This window comes from Drosophila nasuta, chromosome 2R, assembly GCF_023558535.2.
Source record: "Drosophila nasuta strain 15112-1781.00 chromosome 2R, ASM2355853v1, whole genome shotgun sequence".
Lineage (NCBI taxonomy): Eukaryota > Metazoa > Arthropoda > Insecta > Diptera > Drosophilidae > Drosophila > Drosophila nasuta.
Genome location: NC_083456.1, coordinates 17,189,281 through 17,212,324, shown reverse-complemented (window position 1 = coordinate 17,212,324; position 23,044 = coordinate 17,189,281). Strand labels below are relative to the sequence as shown.

The following is a 23,044-nucleotide window of genomic DNA, read 5'->3' as shown; positions in this document are numbered from 1 at the left end:
TTTCTTTGTCGCTTTGGCTCACTACCGAGTGTTGGCTTGTCGCAATTAACGTTCGCGGAAATTCCTGACAGTCAAGCGGCGGCACAGGCAACAGCAGGTAGGCAAGTTGGCAAAGGCAAGAGTAGTCAGAGTATGCTCAGCATTCTGAGGCAGAGCAGTGAGCCAAGCAACGCGCTGGTGCGTAAATAGCACGGAAGTCGTTGGGCCCACGCGGCGTATACGTGCTTTAAAGTGTGACTTGAGCTGGCAAAGTGACCTTCTTTGTATTTGTGTTGCGTATATATTGCATGCTGCATGCTGCATGTTGCATGTGCCATGAGCAGCTTAGGGCGCCTCAGTCTGAGTTCGTGTTGCATTTAGTTTAGCTTTTTTTTCTGCTGTGACAATTTGGCGGCCTACTTGTCGTTAGCGTGCCATATGCCAGCTGTACACAAAACAATTGCTGTCATTACAGTTTGTAATTTGGTAATCAGCCATACAAATCTGCATAATGGCAATTGGAGCAGCAGAAACAGAAGCAGCATAAGAAGCAGTTGGAAGAGTAAAATCGCTCTAAGCAGGAATGGCAGGCAACAGTCGCTGCCGTTTAGGTAAACCAGGCAAGAAAAGTTGCCAACTTTTAATTGAAGTGAAAACGACGATAACGACAGCATTGTTGGCATTGCTGTAGCTTTGTTACCAGCCAGCCCAAGGGGATCTGAATGAGGACTCCACATGGGGCCTTAACATACATACACACACTCATACACTCACACAGTGAGTAAGAGAGAACGACACACATGTCGTGATGGCGTACGCCATTGCAAAAACAGTTGCGGAATTGCTTTTTAAGCCCACAGCGCGTCGCATAAAAAAAGCAGTAGAGCCTCACTCTAGGGGCCTGGGATTGAGTTGGGTTGGACTCCGACTCAGCCGAGCTGAGCCAGCCAGGCCGGATGCTTGGTCGGGTTAGGGTTAAGCCTTTAAAACGCAAAACTTTTGAGCTGCTGCGAAGTTGAAGCTATGCGTATTTGCCTTTGTGGTCGTCGTTGATTTTACCATACTACCATACCATATTATATATGGCATAGCGCAGTGGCCAATGTGCAACGTTTAATATTGCATAGCATGGGCGATGGATGTTCGCTGTCGCCCTGGGATCTTGCTTACCTGTTGCCAACTGGGTGGGTGGGCGAAGGTTAACGGCTCAGCTGGCTAACATTGGTATTGGAATGGTTATCAAATTACTCGGCGATAGCGCAACATGCTCGTAAACATGCGGCCTTCCAGCGGTACACTCTGTGTGGCAGTTGGGGCAGCATTGTTTGCATTGCCAAACGCAAATGTGTCGCCTGCCCCAGCTGCGGTCGTGGCACGCGCCATTCGTGCGACATTCGAGACGTCGCCTTCAAGACCCCTATATACATTCCCTCACTCTCTCTCTCTCTCTCTCGCTTCTCCTGTGTCTGGCAGACTGTCCGTCCAGCTACCGCCAAGCAAGCCGACAGCCAAGCTTTGATTTATTGATTTTGGTCTTGGCACACAGCATACAAAATGAGACAATATTTGCCGGCCTTAGTGCGGGCCACATGTGTCAGACGTTGGCCAGGGATGCGAGGAGCAGAGAGATGTCGACGACTTCCATTAGCCGCCTCTAGCCTCTGACTCTGGCATTGCCGGCTGCTGTTTAATAAGCCGCCGCATTTTAAATATATGCCATAGACAAGAAGAGTGCAGCTGCAGGCACGAGAGAGAAACAGAGACAGCTGCCTGGGAGCAAATGGCGCAAGTTCAATTAAATCACAGCTTCAGCATATTTCTTCTTACCCGTTAGACAGTTCCGGCGCCAGACGCCGTCTGCAACGGCGGCAACGTCTGCAAGTATAAATGGAATGACAAATTAAATTACGTTTAAAGCACAAATAGACCATGAAAAAAAACTAGTACATAGCATTATGCTTCACTTTGTAATGGAAAGCTTAAGTAATGAACCAAATAAAATGAAAGTCGCTGAATTGATATGCGGAAACTGACAGAAAAACAAGTTTGAGCAACGTTATGGTAGAGGAAAGAAGTTAAAAAAGTTGCTCAGTTTAACAAGAATAGCTAAATTGATGTTCAGATATTCAAGAAGACAATTAAGTAACATTAAATTTGTGAAGTTTGTTTTAAGAAAATTAACTTGTGATAGCATATTTTAAAAGATTTAAGTAAAGATTTAATAACCAAAATTCATTTGACAATTATTATAGGTTTAATACTTCAAATAAGTTTTATTTTCTTTAAAATACATTTGCTTTTCTTTGAGCTACGTTATTGTAAAAATAGTTCAAGATTTTATTAATTAAAGAACTGAATCTAAGATATTATAAAACAGAACTCATTGCGATTTTCTCGATGTAATTTATTTAAAGGAAATAGATTCGTTACATTTTTGAAACTCGTAAGGATATACAAAGAATATTGAATAAAGAATATTGTCATAAATAATTGTCTGCTCTTTCTAATTTATAGTTTTTAGAAATAAATTTGTCATCTTATAAAGCTGATGCGTAATCGAAAAAATGAATTGTGACTGCAGAATGAATTAGCACGAGTTGATTCAGATCTTAAACTCATAATGGGCATTGGGTTAGCCAATTGTTCGGGCCATCTACTCGAATTGCCTGTCAACATTAGCTGGCACAAATATGCCCATTTTCAGCCATATCATGATTACGAAGCATTCGAATAGAAGAAGCTGCCAAAGTGTGAGAAATGCTGGAGACTAGCGTCTCGTGCAATGAAACGGAATAGAATCAAGGCAGCCAAAAGTACAAAAATAAGCATTAGAAAGAATAAGAGGGAAAACGAGCGAGAACGAGAACGAAAACAGCAATATGCACATAAAAGAAATGAAATCCTCCATGTGGGAGGTGGCAAAATTCGGAGGGCGGCATTGCGCCGTCAGTGGCTGCTCTTGCTGCCCAAAGCCGAGCAAAGAGATAAGTAAAAGAACAAAATTAAATTGGACATTTATCAAGAGATTTTTATTGATGCCCCAAGTGCCAGGCAGAACACACAAACAAGAGGCAGACTCGCAAACACACACATACGCGATGGGGCGTCGCGTCGGTTTGGAGACTGGTGACAAAGTCAAGTGGCAAGTGGCAAAGTGGCAAAGCGGCAAGGACGACAAATGCGGGCAATTATCGTTTTGAGTGAAAAGTTTTATTGGCCCCAAAAAGGAAAGTCGATTTTATTTAAATGTTGCCACTGGCGATGCCAACAAACTGTGGCAAGGCACGCGAGCATAAATTAGATGAAACACTTCATGTCCCGCGGCAAGAGGCATTTCTCCGTGATAGGCAACTAATTACGGCCATTAGTAAAGCAACAGCAACAGCAACAAGAACATCGCTGGGGAAAAACAACAAAAACAATTATAGCGCATTTAATCACCTGGTGAAATTGTAATTGCGTTGCATACTTTTTGGCGCTGGCAGCCAAGCGAACTCCTGTCTACAACTAATTACACGGCCAACAAACAACAGACTCATAAAACAAAACTCACTCGAGTGGGCGAGAGTGGAGAGCGGTGAGCGGAGAGTGCAAAGTATGCGAGGGGAGAGCTTGAAGTGGCATCAGCATCAGGCGAAGCATGAATTGCTGGCCAAACGCGATTTTGAATTTATTGCACGAAATTAACTTTTACAAAATAATTCACATAACTCGAGGCGTGCCGAAGGGCCAGCCAAAGTGGCTTAATAAAATAATTTATGGTTCGGCAAAATGCCCATTTACCCAGCCCACGATTTCGTTATCCTTCCAGTTGGCTATATCTCTGACTGTCGCACTCTGTGTCTGTCTGTCTGTTTGCCTGACTGTCGACTCTTATGTCCGTCCGGACGCAGTCAAGTGTAAAAAAACAAAGCAAATTAATTGCAAGTCAAAGAACCTTTGACTCTACTAATACAACGCACCTTTACACACACACACACGCACACGCGCACACATAAATAGCTACTGCGACTGCAGAGACAAACGGACTGACAGACTGACAAGTACTATGGCAATGCCTTTATCAATATCCTTTAAAGCCCAGGCAAAGCCTAATCAAATGGGACAGCAGCTGTTTTCCGGCCCGCTCTCAAGGCTGCCCAGTGATGCGTGGCTAATACGCCTTTGGCCATAGACACGCCCCCTTTGACCGGATAACTGCGTGACAGAATGGGGCTGGTTTCATGCTTAAAGGGCGTCTCCATTCCTATCCGCACAGTTTCTCTCGATTCTCGAGTCTTTGCTGGTCAGTGAAGCATTGGACGCCTGAATCAACAGCTGCCAAATGTTTGCCATGCAAATTCCTATTTATATATAAAGTATAGTATACAGTATATATATATAGCATTCTCTCATCACAATTTTCACGCGTTTTTTTGTCAACAAATTTCACATTCCATTAGCCAGAGCGAAGATTGAGAGTATTTTCTTGCCGCATTAATTGTAGGAATGAGATTGCTTTTGCTTTTCCATCCAGTAAATCATAACTGCTCTGTCTCCGTCTCTGATTTGATGTTTGCCGCACAGTAAACGACTCAATGTTTGATGGTGTTTGCGCATTTCGAAGGTTGCTACAATTCTTCATGTCAATGTTCTTGACACGTTTTGACAACTTGGCGGCTGGTTCAGAATGAAAAACTCTCTTGGATGATCAACAACAACCAGCGGGGCTTTGAGACCCATTTGAGAAATTGACAAAGGACCTAGGGCAAAAAGGGCACCAAGCACAGGTGACAAAGACAGTAAGTAGCAGGGGGAGACTGCGACGTCTTCAAGGCTGAAGTTGCAGGCACACATCCAACACTTGAGGTGACAGTGCAACATGTGCGAGTGTCAGCAGCGAACATGCCACAGACAATTCCAGTAAAAGCTTTATGCCGCGGACAGTTCTAGTTGCGGGGGTTGTCTCAAAATTAAACGCCATCTCTCACCTCACTTCCTTAGCTCACCATTAGTCTACACACTTGCCACACTTGGAACTTGAGGAGCTGCACATTTTATCTTTGCAGTTGCAGCGAACCGGCTAAGCATCATAAGTCAAGGCAGTCCGGGTCTTCGGGTCTCGTGGCGAGTTGCGCTGTCACTCGAGAAGCGTGAAAAACCTGCCACAAGATGCTGTTGCGAGAAGTCATCTTTGCCAGCATTATGCAGTTGTCCCCAAGTTGCAGCAGCGGCAGTGGCAGTGGCAGCGGTAAGCAACAGCAACATCTGCCGTTGCATGCACTTAACATGTTGTACCACAAAATCGTCAGCCATATGCGACGCATATTAATTTGATGGCACTCATATTTATGCCAAAGCAAAGCGTTGTCTCTCAGTCTCTCTCTCTATCTCTTTTTCTATGCTGCTGTAACTTTTGTGGTTGTTGCTGTTGCTGTTGCTCTTGATGCTCTCTGCCTGCGACATTTTTTGACAAGTTGCACTCAGAGCCAGAGTCAGCCACAGCCGCAGTTGCAGTCGCAGTTGCAGTCACACTCGCATTTGCAATGCGAACAGGAGTCGCATCAGACAGATGGACCGACGGACGGTCGGGGAGACAAAGAGCCAGCAGCTGCTGCAGCTGCTTTGCATATGGACAGACAAGTGGGGACGAAGCAGCACCAGCAGCCGCAAAAAGCTGCCAAGCTGGCAATACACAAGCATGACAAGCCAAAGCGCAGCAGAGCACAGAACAGAACAGAACAGAACAGACCTCGACCATAACAGCACATCTGAGCACAGGACACCGAAGCGAGGCAAACTGCAACTTCAACTGCTCTCCTCCCGCTGCGATTTTTCATCTTTTTCTCCACTTTAGCACCCCCTTGGTTTTTTTTGCGCTGTTTTTCCTCTTTGCTTTTTGGCCTGGCGCATTCCACTTTAATTATTTCAGCAATGCTGCCGACGCCGCTGGTAACGACATCAAATTTACATACGCAATTTCATTGTTGCCGCAGGATCTGGCCATTGTCGTTCTGCTCGTTGTCGTTGTCTGTCCAAGGCGGCGTCACCGTTGCCATTGCTGTTGTCGTTGCCGTTGCCGTTGCCGTTGCCACTCCCCATCATCCTGGTTAACGCAGTTTGCGTCTTTTACCACATAACGCATTTTATATTCAAATTTTTTCACTGCAGTCTGGCAGCTATTCTGCTAGTAGTTTGCCTTTCTTTCTACATTTTTTTTCCGCACTTGACTTTTGCCACTGTGCTGCCTGCTTATGTGCTCATAATAATCAGTTGCAGTTTGCCACTCCCCCGCTTAAATTTAGTGTCGATTTTACAGGCACTTACACACACTCACACTTATACTAACCCACACCCACACCCACACCCACACTGACAAGCGCAGCCAACTATAACAAGTTTCTATATGACAAAGGGCATATAAGATTTGTGCAAAGCAGTTTCCATTTGCATATTATTATAAAGTCTGCTTCCTCAAGAAACAGCAGTCAACGTTGCATCACATTTAGCGTTATGAATCTTACACTGGGCATAAGGATTCTCGTAAGGCTCAAGAACATATTTCGTAATTCGTGTAGTCATAAAGATTTGTCTCAACATTAAGAACTTGTAGAATAATCAGCATAAAATCTGTATTTCAATTTGATAATTATTTCACAATAGGATTAGTTGCAGCGCATTGAGCAGTCGGCTTTTTCTTTTCCGGCTTTATTTGCATATTAGAGTCTGGTAAATTTGTTTATCAGGTTTGAGTTTAGTTTCGTTTTTTTACTGTCCCAACTGTCAACAGCTTTTAGGCCTCTTGCCGATGTTAAATGTAGCGCGATGACGAAAGAAAGAATTTGCATTTGCTTTGGAGAGGCAAATGCAATAAACTGGCAAATAAAAGCGAATAAAAAGTAATCAGAATTTTAGATTTGGCCATAAAGAAAAATAAACACACGGGCTAACAGAGCCAAAAGGAATTAAAAAGTGTGCTAAATAATTCATTTTTGAATTAAAATATAAATCACTTTCACACCATTTTGTCGACAGCCGACCAGTCTTCATCCCCCCCGCACCATCCGCTTTGGCGACCGTCTTCTTGTCCTTTTCTTTCCTTTTTTCAGGACACTTGTTTATTTTATTACTTTTCAACGCCGCGCAATGCAAATGAGCGTGCCTGGGTACGCGAAATCTTTTTAATATAAAACTGAATTACTTTTAGCAGCGATTTCCGAGTATGTCCCGAGTGGCCCAGACATTAAAATTGACGAACTGTAAAGGTGGCACGCCCAGCAGTCTCTGCCTAGCTGCCTGCCATATTTGCCGCAGCAGGTCGCCTTGGGTTATTAGCTGGCTTATTAACGTGGCCAACAGCAATAGGATGGCACAGTCGGGGCATCATTATCGAGTGCTTTGCGGGTCCTCGGTCCACTCGGTCCAACGTCCACCCGCTAGCAAAAAAGCAATTTCAGCGCGTAGCGATCTTTTTTAATAGGATTGCGTTTTGGGGAATTACTTGGACCTCGTACCTGGGACTTAGCGCAGAGTGTGAAAGTGGAACCTTTAAGCGCGACCACAGGAAGCGGAAAAGGGCAGCGGAAATGAAAACGGCAACGGACACTTTTAATTTCTCAAAATGGCAACTTACTGACATCCGCCTGGCTCCGCATTCGATTCATTGATTTAATGCAGAGTAACAGACCAACAACGACGTTGTGCTCGAGGCCAGGTAGAATGCGGAAAACTGGCTGCTTTTCTTTCATTACCCAGCTTGGCAGCTGGAGAATTATTGAGACTTGTTGCAAAAGTTCATATCGTGCGAAATAATTCAGAAAACGCCACAGACTGCTGGCTGGCTGGCTGGTTGCATGGCCGTAACCAAACCAAAGGAGGGCCACCAACAAAGTTCCAACCATGCCATGCCACCATTCAACCTGGCCAGCTGGGTTACCTGGCTGGTTCGTTGGTTGGCTGACTGGTTGACTGCAAGGGTAACTCTTGCTTGCGAGTGAGTGCAGCTCCTGTGTGGCAACTCCCTTACTTGTCATTTGTGTTTGTGAAATATGCGTTCAATTTTTTACGCTGCATTTTTCGCTTATCTGCCAACTGCCAACTGGCAGCACTTTGCTCTTCTCATCCTCCGCCTTCTCCACTGCCTTGCTCGCCGCCAGCAAAAGCAAGAAGCGCAGAGTAGTAGCAACAAAGGGGAGCTCTCGAAAATCAGACAAGCAGCGCAGAGTAATGCTCATATCACGTATACGCAATGTTGTGGCTTCTTGCTTGTTTCCTTTCTTTCGGGAGCATGCGAGCACACTGCAAATTAGCCCGCCAGCTGCAGAGATAAAGAGAGGGAGGGGCGGGACAGCTTCAAGAGTTGCTCTGGTATGTGATAATTTACTCATTTCATGTGCCATTAGCTGTCAAGAGGCACCGTTGCCATTAATAGTGATGCCATTCCCCACAAGCACGCTCTTGCCTTTTCTTTTTCTTAAACATATACTAACTTCCATATCTACCACATATACTATGTATACATATGAGCTTGTGTGGGTTGTGTGTCATTTACTCAGGTCTCAGGTCGTAGTTTTTAGTTTTCATGTCGCTTCATATTTATGTTTTCATCTTAGATTTTCATGTGCTCTCGCTCTCTTCTGTGCCATATTTATCATGGCTCACTTTTGTGGCGGCTTCAGTTGCTCAGTTTTCCAGCCTGTGTCCCGTTTTGGACATTGCATATCTGAGCTATCTAAAAGTTGCTCACTCCTTGGCAACAACAACAACAACAGCCAGAGAAAGAGCAAGAGCGAAAAGGATGAAAGGAGAGCAGGACAATAGCTTTAGCACTTGCTGCTGTTGCCGCTTGTCCGTTGTTGCACTTGAGCTCTTCCTGTGGCCTCACACACAGGCTTACTCACACACACACACACACACACACACACACACACAGACAATGCATTGTAATGGCAGCTGCGCTTTTGCAGACGTTTTTGGTGGCGCTTCCAGGCGCTACAGAGTCCCCGGCTGTGACCTAAATTTTTACCAAATTGGATAAATTTTTCGCATTTTCGCTTTACTATATTTTTTTGCGTTCCTTTCTTTTTGCATCGCTACGATGGCGACTTGATGTTGTTGGTGATGCTGTAGCTGGTTCTATGCTGGCGTCGCTCATAGCCATTGAGCTGGTTGTTGTTGCAATTTCTCGCCACATTTGATTTATCTCGCCTTATATACAAGCCAAACAACATATACGATATAAGTAGAAGTATGTACGATATTGTGTCGTATCAAGTTTTTTTTTTTGTGTGTGCTGCTGCTGCCTTTGCACGTATCTCTGGCGAATGCTTTTTTGTCTCTCTTTCTACGCTGCGAAGTGAGTCACCGCAGTTGTTGGCTATGACTGCTCGACTTTCGCGGCCACGTCTGCGACTGCTTTTGCTTCAGCTCCAGCTCCAGCTCCAGCTTTAGCTTCTGCTTTTGCTTGTTTGCCACTTGTATCTCTAGAATTGAATCTCGCCCAGTCGGCGTCCTCGTCAGTCAACAGCAGCAACAGCAGCAGCAACTGCTAAAACAACAACGAGAAGATTGAGAACTCTGTGCTCGGTTTTGTCGTCTCACTGGCCACAGCAAGTTTTTGTTTAAAGTTTCGCCTCCAATTCCGTGACTACGTGTTAGGCATAGCAGCAGTTGCTGTAGTTGTTTGTTCCTGGACCAATCCAGTTTCCAGTTATACTGTGTGTCACCCCGAAGCTTTTAATCATGATTTACGAGCTCTTTTCTCTTGGTGTCTGTCCGTCAGCCAGATAGACGAGAGGTAAATATAAATGGAATTTTAAAATGTGATCTGATTTAATTATGCACGACATCCCCCCAACAAAATATATAGGCCGGCTCGGACGGTTCTTGTCGCTCACTTTCCTTGGTTCAAAGAAGATGCCATTGGCTGATTATTTGTTGACGTAAGTAAAATGTAGATGCTTGACAAACATACAAACAAAGTTATATTTAAAGTTGCTGCCAAGGCATATCGAAATCACTTGCAGTAAATTCTCTATTTATCTACCAAACAATTTCACTGTTGTTATCCTTGATAAAACATAAACTCCTTCACAATGCTATAATACCACGTAGCCCACTCTTAACGTTTCGTTTTTATATATATGTGTATATAAATGTAAAAGCACATCGCAATTTACCCCCTTTTGATGTCGATGTTTGTTGCTGTTGTCGCTGTTTGTTATTATTGTTCTTTTTTATGCCTGCATGCTTTTTACACCCACGTCTACGTCCACGTCCTTGTCGTACGGGTCGAATCCCTGGGTCTCTGGTCTGGTCTGGTCTAGTCAGCTAGTCTCTCGCCCTCTTGTCCGCCACAAGTTGGTTTTTTTGTTTTGTTTTGCTCTCGGCATTCGCTCCGTTGCACTTTGTTATATTGCAGGCAATTGGCCGTGGCATAGGCAGCCAGAACAACGAATTTATGCGCCATGTTGTCTATTAGCCATTGAGGTCAATGTTTTTCCTGTCCTCGCATACCGATTCCGATTCCAATTCCAATGCTCGAATTCACATTGCATGTGTGTATGTGTGTGTGTGCGTGTGTGGCATCTTTTAGGCGCCTCTTTAAAAATCAAATTCCGAATGCGCGCAGGCGTTTGGCATGCGAAAGCACAATGTTGATGCGGCTGTTGATGTTGATGGTGATGGTGATGTTGATGTGTCCCCATTGTGTTGTGTGCTTAACAAAAAAAAAAATGCCATGCAAATTGCAAAGGAACAATTTCAAATGAGACATATTCAAAAAACCGCACAAGTACCCAAACTCGAACCCAAAACGATGGCAAACAAACTCAAATACCAGACGAAAGCGTAGCTACATACATACGTATAAGTTTTTCTTGCTCACTGTGTCAATGTGTGCGTGTATGGGTGTGTTGTGTGTGTATGTGGGCAAATATACATGTATTTACAGTACTAACATCAAACGTTTTGCTGTCGCAACGCACAGCTCCTGTGCGTCCTGCTAGTCCTGCTACGTCAACGACGTTGTTTTCTTTCGTTGACATCGTCATCGTCATCGCCGTCGCCATCGCCATTGCCAAAGCCATCGACATCGTCATCGTCATCGCATAGTCAATATGTTTTCATTCAATTTGCAAAGCATTTTCATAAAATTTCCCACAAGAAAAACATTGCGCACATATAAATGTGGTATATACACATACACACACACACTAACTTTTATACATATATTTAGATACTTATTTCGAGGAACAAGTTGATATGCAAGAAGAAAACTTGAGAATGCCAAGCACACAGCTCGGCTCGAGCTTTGGCAATAGGAAATTATGCGAAATGTGCTCGATTTGCGTAAACAAACCGGAAATGATGGCCTGCCTGCTGTCCATTTTCAAAATGAATAGTATAAAGGGACACGCAGGGTTGTCGACTCCCTCCCCATCCCCATCCCCATCCCGTTTCCCATTTTATGATTTTTATTTTTCTTCTTTTGACTGCTATTCCCTTTCCACAAGCAGCAAAAGTATTTATGCATTTATTTATTTGCCAAAAGGATCAGTCGCGTCTCCGCGCTCTGACTCATTGTGTGCCTATTATGCTAATTGAACAGTAAAAGAGAAAAAAACCCGAAACGAAAGAGGAACTGAAAAAGTCGAGCAAGTTTATAGGCGCTGCGCGTGCTCTGAGCCCCTAAATAGGCCTAGAAAACGGGCTCATAAAAATTTTACTCGTCGCCGCGCGGACAAAACTGAAAACTGAGAGAGCACAAAAAAAACAAAAACAACACCGAAGTATGTAAATGTGCCGAACACTCGGCGAATGAGCAAATATTTTTAATAAAGTTCATGTCCTAAGCTGCTTTGCTGACCAAACGGTCTACGCAACATAATTAGAGCACTTTCAAATTGTTGTTGTCCGTGTTCCTGTGCCCATTCGAGTGCTGTTGTTGTTGTTGTTGTTAGGTCTATGGCTATTCTTGTGGTTATTGCAAATTGAATTAGTAGAGGCAGCAGCAGCGGCAGCAGCTAGTCGACTGCCAGCAAAAATCCTTTTTGTCCATTTGCCTTTATGCTACGTGCCAGGCAAATCAAAGTCAAGACCCACAGCCAACCATTCAACCATTCCCGGCTAAAACCTGACCAAACCGCAAAATGGAAAATGCAAATTTTTGCCATGGCCCACGCGACCACATTCAAGGAGTCAGGAGTAGTCAGGAGTCAGTAGTCAGTTGGTTGGGCACATCCGTGACCCTAGTTGTACGCTTTTCTGCTAACAGGCCGCGAACCCAATGCAGCAATTTAATTTCTTAAGCAATTTTCATAATCTGCTGCAAATTGTTTCTGAATGCTGGCGGGCCTCGCTTCGGGTCTAACTAACGTTGACTGGCCCGTTACATTTTATGCAGTCGGTTTGTGGCTGCATTTCAGCCACAAGGCAGCTGCCAGCCCAACATTTTCCCCGCTCCCCACCGTAATGTTGCATGCACTAGGCAAAAGTTTTTGCTATTTTATATTAATTTTCACTCGTTGCATGCTGCTGCTGCTGATGCTGCGCGCAAACCGACGACCAACGACCGACGACCTCGTCGCGCCCTTGAGCCAAGACTCACTCGCCCATTGACTTCAGCCGCCTGCTGCATAATTAAAATTGTAGTTCAATTCTAAGCACAGTCAGGCAAAGTGAGTTGACGCAGCAGCTGCAGCTGCTGTTGCTGTTGCTGTTGATGTTAGTGTTGCTGCTCCAGTTCCTTAACCGAAACTGCAGCTGCATTAAAGTCGAGTTGAAGTAACTATTAATTGAATTAATATGCTCAAAACTGAATACTAATTACATTTATTACATCAATTTCACAATTTTCTGCTGCTATGCAAATGCTTTTAAATGCCATCAGCTCGTTTGGCAGCAGTGTGTGTGTGTGTGTGTGTGTGTGACAGCTTTTGGGACAGCTTTGCCAATGTTTTTTGTACGTTATGCAATTGCCGCACAATCTGGCAGTTAGCTATTTGGCGTGCGGTGTTGCTTGTGGGCACTTAACAGCTTCCCACATCATCTCCTCCAGCTCCCATCCCTCTCTGTCCGAGTGACTGCAGCTAATTGTCGCCCCTTGGGGGTTTGCGCCAGAAATGCGCACACAAAAACCAATTAAGACGCCCGCGGCATGTTATGTTGCCCCTCAAGGGACGTGGAGGAGCGCGCATCGGGTGCGGCGCGTGATAAATCAAATTTGGTTGCCTTAACAATATTTGCACATACGGCGCGCTGTACAACACAAATCAAATCAAATTAAAACATAAAGCGTGCCTGTCTTTTCGTGTGTATGTGTGTGTGGCATGTGGCATATGTATTTGTATTCAAGAGGGGAGTAGGGGGGGTAGAATTGGATATAGTCGTTTATTATTCCGGGCGCATGCAGCCGCCATGTTGAGCCTGGCGACGCGTTTATGACGCTGACAGAATTATGAGGCCTACATGCGTTGATTTCTGATGCCACCGCGCGCGCGAGTCCTTTTAAATATTTTCACGCAAATAAACTAAACTGTAAGCTGGCTGCTATATACGCTGTGTATGCTGTGTAAGCCAAAGGCTCGCCAAATGGATTTTGCAGCGAAAAATCAGAAAATCACAAAACGTGCTTCACATATTTGCAAAATATTCACATTCTCTCCCGCTCTCCTGCTCTCCCAAACTCATGTTCATCCGCAGCCGCTCATCCCAAATCTCATTCCCATCCTCATCATAAATACATCAGTTTGGGGCGCAGGCCTGCCAGAAACACTTGAAGGCTGCATCACCATCGCAGACGCCGCCTGTCGCTGGCAGCGTGTCACGCGACCTGTCAGCAGGCATAAGCTGACATTTTTATTAAAATGTTTGCGCTGCGAACATTAACTGCGACAACTTAGAGAGCACCAGAGGACCCAGAGGACCACACCACACCAGAGCATGTTCCATTGTCTCCTGCTTCGAGTGCGTGGCTCTGTCTGTCTACTTTTCTGTCTGTCAGCTTCTTTTGCTCTTGCAGTTTTCTTTGCTCACTTGACAATCATGTTATTTGTCATTTGCCCAGCTCATCATTGATTGTCCTGCTTCCAGACCAGCATGATGAGCTCCGCTACTAAAGCAGCTGAGTAAGTGCTCTTTTGTGCGCATTTTGCAGTTGTCCTTTGTTACCTTTGCTAGCTCACCTTGTCACAATATTCTCTCAATCAGCTTGTTGCTTTCTGCCTCTTAGTTGCAATTTTGCAAAATACAATTGACCAGCTATTTTTAGATTGTATTGATTTTTCAATTGAGTGAAAAGTGCAATGAAACAATATAATTTTGTATTAATTATAAAACATTACTTATTATTCACCAACATAATTTTAGTAAAATAAAAACACAAATTAATGTTACGTGTTTTTTTATATTTACCACTCAAACTTCACATTCCCTATATTGAGTAAAATCAATTAATAAACCCCTTAAAATATTTGCCTATATTTATTTCGTTTGCCTAAAATCTCGTATGTGTTACACACGAGTTAACACGACAGCCGGCAAAATATTGAGAGGCTTTCAGTTGAAAGTGCCTAAAAGTAGGCAACATAAAGTGAGCTCACCACACGCACACAGACACACACTCACACAGCATCGTTTGCAGCTTACGCACACCCATGTGACATATTTGGTTAGCCGGTTTGATGCATAAATAAAAAATCAAGCATGATGTACAAATTCATGCAAAGTACATTTTCATGTAACTGACAGAGCCGCTAAATAAAAAACTGAACCGAAGTAGATTCAAGCACCTAAGCCTATGATATAGTATATATATATTAGACTTCTGCATGAATGTACTCATTTGCGGCATAACAGTACTGTACAGTAGTGTAGTGTTTCAAAAAACACTGCACTCATTCTTTACTGTACAGTATACTCTATAGGTCAGAAGAAGACAGCACATCATAAATAAGAAATAAGAGTGTGCCCACATTTAGAATAAATGATTCATTTGTCGTTTTGGATGCATTCATGCAGAAGTCTAATATATATATTTGTGTACGTAACATCTAGACTCGTATATGGATATGTGTGTGTGAAAATCATCAATTTGAAATGGTAACCAAAATACCCTTTGAAAAGAAAAAGTACTTTACAATAGAAATTCAATTCAATTAATTAAAACAATTTATTTTGCTAATGAGTGAAATCCGATTTCTTTACTGTCACATCAATTATTTCAAATTCAACATAAACATAATACGTATCCTGCTTAGAATTCAAATGACAATTGATGAACAATTTGATTGGCAACCGAAATTGCAGATCATGCTCCGATTCCGTGACGTGAAAAATAATATATATTTGTCATAACTATCTAAAAATAAATTTCGCAATTTAATTTTATGCTTCACAAACCATAAAATTTATGCTCCCAATTAGAGCATTCGCCGGGTCGACCTCAGAATACGCAACACACATACAATTTTTGTTACGTTTTCTCATTTTGTGTGTGTGGGGTTCTACTTTTTTTTTAAATTTCAAACAATTTGGCGGTGTACATATTCTTGTTTGTTTTGGCGCCAGCCACTCTCATTTTTTCCCATTTTTCCTATCCACACTCGCGCGCCGCAGCTGACGCGGCTCGAATCAATCAAATCAATGTGGAGCCTGTTTGCCTCATCCAATGTTAGAGGGAGTGGAAAAGGAGGTTGGGTTGGGTTGGTTTCGGTTTTTTTTCATCTAGTGGCTGCTGTGTGGTATTGAAACAGGCGGTGGCACCAAAATCACAAGAAATGCAATACAATAAAGAGCAAACATGGTCGCAGACAAAAAGCATACTCACACTGTTGTCTTTGTAGACGCACACAACACTACTACTTTTACACACACACTATAATACAAAGTGGCGTAAACTAACTAAATAACAGTAACAATAACTTAAGTGTGCTTTGTGTATTATCAATGGGATGGGAACTGCTGCTCCGATATATCTGGCTCCAAAAAAACTGAAGCTTCATCTCGAGCATGGCATCTATAGCTCCGGGCGTTTGCTGCTAAGTTTTTATTTATACACACGTTTCGTGTGCAACAGCAGCGACAAAGAAGTGAGAGAGAGAGAGAGGGCGAGGGTAAGGGCGAGAAGCATTGGCTACGTTTCGTTTGTTACGTTACGTTTCGTTCGTTTGTTTGTTTATTTGTCGTTTGCTTTGTTTCGTGTGTTGGCAATCTATGCCATGCTCCTAAATTGACTAGCCAGGCAACTGGAACACACACCACACCACAGCAAACACACACACACACACACACACTCACACCCGTAGGAAAGAAAGAATCCCTTACGATTGTTAAAGCTCACGTACCGCACACAGCAGCCACAGCAGGAGCAGCAGCAGCCAACGCGTCGGCCACATGTCGTATACGTAACGTCGCATATCTTTACGCCAGGCATTTGCACTGTCCACTAGGCCAATCCTCTAGCTCTTTCTCTCTCTCTCTTTCGACATCTTTGTATTTGCAATCAGCCACAGAGAGTGGCTGGCCGCGCGCCCATGCGACAAGTGCTCACATTCTCACACACACACACACACGCTCGCCACACTCACCACACACACGCACACATTGTGAACTTTCGATACTTTTAATTATTGCGTACATGACCGTAACGCTGTTGCCGGACTTTGGAGGCGACATCAGCAGTAGCATCAGCAGCAACCTGGACAGCTAGAAGCCCCAGTTTAGTGCACGTATGTATTAATCAGAGAGCTGTGAAGTTTTCATTGTGTGCTGTCCTCTCTATGTCCGACTCTATCTCTTTCTTTCGCTTGTACACTTTATCTCTCTCTCTCTCTCTCTGGGGTAAAATGACACAACGTTCTGTTGTGTATAGTATATGTATGTGAGCCAGTTTTGTGACTTTATACCTTTAGCCAAAAAAGTTTGCTTCATTAAAAACCAGTAGACGTTTCATATTTTGAAGAACGTGACACAACGTGAGCAAAATCTCAAGATTATTGAACGAAAACTGTGGGGAACAATTACGGAAACCGCATGCTCTGCTCGTATACTATAGTTTGATCGACTGGGCCGGTGGCTACTAACCTGATTGACGCATAAACAGCCAATTAAATGTAAAAAAGCAGTTCCAATTGTTGCAATCACCTAAGGCTTGAAGCGTGTTAAATGAATTTCCACGCACGCGTTTCAAATCAAATTTACGAAAATTTAATTTCGGGCTCGCTTTCATGGTTCGGCAAATGTGCGTGCGTGTTCCGTGTGATACAACACACACTCAGACACTGTTAGTGAAATGTGTGGGTAGAGGATTTTGGGCTGTGGGTGCGATGTGTCTGTGTCTGTGTTTGAGTTTCAGTTTGAGCCTGGCCGTGCTGCGCTACTTCTGTGACCAGGCCATGGGCACGTTTCTAGATTTGTTTACTTTGTAGCCAGAGCGACGAACAAATAAATTTCTATAAATTCTTGCGCGGCATTTCATTTGCCAAACTCGTTGTCCAAAAATGCCAGCACAGTCAGTCACAGTCACAGACTATGTTTCAAGTACTACAGCATCCCCCCCACACACCACTTTCATGTTCCCTCTAAAGTATCTGCAGGACAATATCCAAGGGGGAGCAACATCAGCAGCAGCTGAAACTGAAGCTGAAGCTGAAGAGCAACGGGCTCTGGCTTATTTATTTATTCATTCGCTGCGCTCTCGCAACTCGTGTGTGTTTGTTTGCAATTTTCTGTTTGAAAGGATATTGCAGAGTCTGAAAGCAGACACAAAAGCAACAAAAGCAACCACAGCAGCGGCAGCAGCAGTTGCTTGCCCTCAAACCCAGCTATAGACAACACGCACTCGCAACCAAGCCCATCCTTCTTCTCCAACTCCATCTCCATCTCCATCTCCAAAGCATATTTAGAAGCATAGCTGGCCATAATGTTGACCCGAATTTTTGCCAAACTGTGTACAAATAAATAAAGCAACAAGAAAATCAAATACACAATCGCAAGTCGCACTTTTAATACCTTATCCTAAGCTTCAATGCGCTGTAATAAAGTTGACAAGGGCTTTGAAAAGGATTAATTAAAATAGAATTGAAATTAAAATCGAATTGATTTGCAAACAAAACTAGAAAATTGGATAAGTATCTGTTTATTTGAGAATTTCCAATTAAATGTAGAGTATAGTATTTTTGGGGGGAAACTGGCGATTGAAAGAACCGCAAATGATGTGAGGGAGCTCGGGGCTTTTGGGTCAGCAGACGGGTTAAGACCTTCAATATATTTTATCTTTCGCAAGGCAACACTCAGTATGGAAAAATTGCAAAACCAAAATAAATAAGATTCGATTTATGTCGCAAGCCCCAAAAACGGTTTCCGTGTTTATTTATAGACGCTCAAATAGTTCGTTTAGCATGCTCGGCAATCGGCTACCGAGCACGGCACTTTGCATTCATTGGCATTGGGGACTTCTATCACACACACACACAAACACACACAGATAGCATAGCTAAAGTTTTCAAGTTTCTGTTTCCCTTTGAAAGCCGCAAACATTTTTTTATTTGCTTTGCGGATTTGTGTATTGTGCAGCATGTTTCGCTCTTGTGGCAGCAAATTTTTAATGAATTTACACGTTGTGTGGGGTCCTTTTGAGGGGTCTTTTGGTTCACCCATTTTACGAAATATAAACATAGTAGTAAAGTTGGGAACTGGAAACTGGGAGATGGGAGTTGGGCTCATTTCATATTCAAAACACATTCGGCAAATATTGATACGGCCGCAAATTGTTTAAAATGCGCAATACCCGACGACCAAACAGACGACAGTGCAAGACAAATTGTTAACTAAAAGCGAAAACCCAAAAACCGAATAACGAAAAACGCAAATCACGCGACGCAATCGTCTCTCTCTTGCTGTTGGAAAACTTTCGCTTTGGCATCCATGCGGCGTATACTTGATTATTAGCAATCAGCCGCATTTGCTGATTCCCTTTCGTGCGTTGTGCAAAAAGCGAGCTAATTGTATCATTAAGGCTGCCGACATCCGCCTCTTTCCCCAAAAACTCACTCGATCACACGACGAGCACGACGAGTGTTGCAGGCAAAAGTAAATTAAAATTGATGCTGATGCTGATGCCAATTTTTAGTTAAAACTTTTGCCAGCCAACCACTCCCCCGACCACAAGATGATTAATTATGCGTTCAAAGCCGCACGTCAAAGGAGTGAATTTTGATTTTAATCCACCACCTCCTCCCCATGTAAAGGATATAGAAGTAGTAATAGTCCAATAAAACCGGGGAGGGGGGAGGAATAAGTATAATGCATAACCGGATATCGTTGCTGCCACATAAAATTTGTGGCTTTTTGTTGAAAATCATTGCCCCATTGGCGCTTCATTGTGTAAGTGTAAAAGTTTTTCGATTATGCCAAAGTTGATGCTAAGCGCACTATTCAGAGTCAAACAAACACACACACACACACACGCGCTCAAGTGAGAGACCGAGAGAGCGATAGAGAGAGCCTTAAGCTAATTTAGCAATTTGAGCTTTGTATTGAAGATAACAAAAGGAGGCAAAAAGGGAATTTTTAATTGGAAATCTTTGACTGCGCACAACATTTCGATTTCGCACATGTGAACGAAGAATACTCTCGTGGCTATCAAAACTTCTACTCAGAATATGGGACGTTGAATATGTAGAATGCAATAAGAAAACAAAAAAAAAAAAAACTTTGATTGATTTATCTGTCAGTGGATACCAAAGCAGTAAAAAGTTCACAATGCACAAAGCTGCAAAGCTGCGCAAGAGAAGAAAACGTGAATTTTAAAATTGCAATTGTTAACTCGACTGACAGTACATGTTGTTTGTTGCCCCCTCCTCTTCCCTCCTCTGGCTTCTTCCTTACGCAGCACACACTATTTTTTTTTTCATTGTCGATTCTGCACTGTCTATTTTCTGCTTATTTGATGCTGCTGCCTTCATGTCCTTCACTGTCACTTAGTTAGCTTTGTGAGGCCCAGTCAGTGAGTGGACGAGCAAATTTATGCAATATTTTCGTTGGCCCATCTTTTTTGGGCCTGGCCTTTAAGTTGAAAAGAGAGAGAGAGAGAGAGAGAGAGAGAGAGAGAGAGAGAGAGAGACAGGGAGAGCTAGCGTGTAATAATGGTCAAAAGTTCACTTAAAACTCGTAAGGCAGACACAAAACGCAAACGCATACGCAGCGTATAGTACACACAACACAAATACATAACCATAAACTTGCCACATTTGCATAATATGCTGCCCTATGATGCCACAAAAAGCCAAGCAACAACAACAACAACAAAGCCTCTTGGCACGAAACGTATTTCACCAATAAATTGAGGAAATGTTTAGCTGCAAACTCGAGTCGAGTCGTCCTCAGTTCTCCAGTCCACAGTTCGAGTTGCCGTCCCATGTTTGCAATAGTTCAAACCAATGACTTGATTTTTGATTCTGATTTTGATTTTGCCTAACAATCGCTGCTTATATTTGCCTTTTGCTTTTCTATGCACACACATACAACTTGCAACGTATGCGTAATGTTTGCTGGATGCACATTTTGTTCTTCATATTGAAAGCATGTTACATTCCTCTCCCGTCCATTCGCATTCTTATTGCAATTGATGTTGCCTTTGCCTTTGCATTTGCCTTTACCATGTTCAGTTAATATCGACAAAAATGTGTGTGGTCTAGTATCAACATGAATATTTAACAATTTTACCAAAAATTGCTAGCAATGAACTGCAAATGAAAGATAGAAACAAGCTGCTAAAAATTGCACTAAACAAATAGAAAATCAAAGCATTTTGACTTTCATTTACATATTACTCAGGTAAACTAACACCTGTTTTAGTTAGTATTTCAAAAATGCGTTAAAATAGAGTTCGACTGTATTAAGAATGTACCTTTTCAGCATTTTCCGGACACGTGCCATGCCAACGTTAAGGTCTTTAAGAAAAGCCTTTAAATACTTTTTCTTAGTGGCGAAATAAAAACCGGAGATTTGCTGCGAATAGTTAAGTGACACTTCGAGCCGTGCCCCAAATGTAAATGCGTTGCAAGTTGTCGATTAATTCATTATGACTGGCCAGCAGCTTGGACAAGACCGGGCCGGGCGGACAGCTGGGCAAACTGTCAACGTGCGCCAGTTGTCAATGTTGTAGTTAAGGGATTAGTTGTGGCATTAGGCGTCGATTTAACATCACCCTCGGCGCACTTCAAATACACCGAAAACTGGAAGTTTTGTGCGTTAAGAGCGCTTAAAAGCGCTTCGGGCCAGGCTTAGGCCAACTTATGAATGCGCGTGATCACACCCACACTTCAACACACACACACACGCGTACGCACACTTACACACATTGAGCAGCAGTGTCAGAACGCTGATAAAATGTGAAGCGGATTAAGAGGCTGATGCTCTGATGCTGCTGCTGCCACTTCTTGCCTACTTTGTGTCGGAGTCTGAGTTTGTCCTTTCGTTGTACAATCAGTAAATGGCACTTGATTCACGGCGCAAGTGGAATTTTTGATAACTTTTTTGGGAGGCAAGAGAGTGAGCCAAAGTTGGTCAAAATGTTGACTTTCTCTCTCTCTTTAAGGCGCACATGAATGCATGGCTCGTTGACTAAAAGAGAGCTGAGGAGCCGAGGAGCGAGTACGCATACTATACTCGACTTCTCCTATATAGATTGTATGTCTAAGTAGGTATGAATCTATGGCGATGGCTCTCAAGCCAAGTTAAATCCAGTGCTGACTTTGGCTTTGCTTTACGTGCCATCTTCTGGCTTTCCTGCCTCTGTCATCCTCTCAACGTCTTCCTTTTCTCGTATGTTTCATCTTTTCTTTTCTTTTCTTTGGCGCTGTTACCCAAAGTTGACAAAGTTTCCAGCTTGAACATTTGCGCCTCAACGCACACGCAAGCACACTTGCTCACACACACACACACACACACACACATACAAAAGCACACGCAACGACTTACAGTCGCACACATACATAATTCAACAAGACGATGGCGACACGTCACACAAATGTCACCAAAAGCAACTCTCAATGCGCGCCATCAATCTTGGCGAGCTGCTCTCTTCTCCCCTTCTCTCTCCCTTGGTTGCGCGCAATTGAATTATTACTTCGGGTCGAACAGCATTTTGGCCATTGGTCACTTAACCAGCAACAAGAAACAACAACAACAATAACAACATCGACAACAAGAGCAACAAACAACATGACTTAACAGCAGCAATGTCGGCGACAACAGCGAGAACAGCAACACTCATTTGCAGTCATGTTTGTTTATGTACGCGTAAGTTGCTCCCCCTCTGGGCAGAGATGTCTCAACTGTGAAACATGGCTAAATTTGTAGCAAAGAATGACATACATACATGTTACTGGGAACATAAACAGAAATAATTTAGATTATCAGCTAATCAAATAAAACTATATTTGTTCTCATTTGTTGAATTCTAATATATAGAAACTCTAATTGGTTTATTTTAATTTTCATTTTAAGTTTTGAAGCTATTCTTAAAAAATAAAAATAATAATAGAATGAATAGAACCTATACTGAATGTATTCCTTTGAGTACTTTTTAAATTAATTGTGATGGTAATCCTTTTTTTTTTGGGAAATATAAATATTATCAATAGACCATATGTTTTTGTGTAACAAACGCATTTGTTGTTATATTTCTCAGTAGTATTTTTCATCTGAAATTGTCAAAATAAGTCTAGTTTTGAACAATTTTTCTATTATTATAAAAAGTTGAATAACAAAAAACAAAATAAATAATAAAGTATATACCGAATATACGGATTATACTTCTTTAATTACTACATCCAATAATAGCAATCGGTTTAAATTTTGAAAATGTTTTGTTTTAATCTATTTTATCTGAAAACTTATATGTTGTTAGTACTCCATCCATTTATTAGTTTTATTTCCTGTATTTGGCCATAAAAAGGCTGATTGCTCCACACTGTTTAGCAGCCGTCTAACCTACGACCTGACTACTGTCAGAGTTGCTTGTTTATTTTCTTGTTGTACGCACAGAAAATTAAAACAATTTTAACAGCTACTCTCGATGTCG

At 42.7% G+C, this 23,044-nt stretch overlaps 1 protein-coding gene across 3 annotated transcripts in view; it reads right to left on the bottom strand.

The window, feature by feature from the left end:
- LOC132786385 (uncharacterized) overlaps positions 1–23,044 on the bottom strand; it is a 65,779-nt gene that overhangs the window by 37,251 nt on the left and 5,484 nt on the right. Inside the window, exon 2 of one of the 3 annotated variants that reach the window (XM_060792900.1) lies at positions 1,807–1,854. The exons of the other annotated variants lie outside the window; for them this stretch is intronic. The gene's annotated coding sequence lies outside the window, so the exon portion shown is untranslated. The remainder of the gene's footprint in view (positions 1–1,806; positions 1,855–23,044) is intronic. 3 annotated transcript variants of the gene reach the window in all.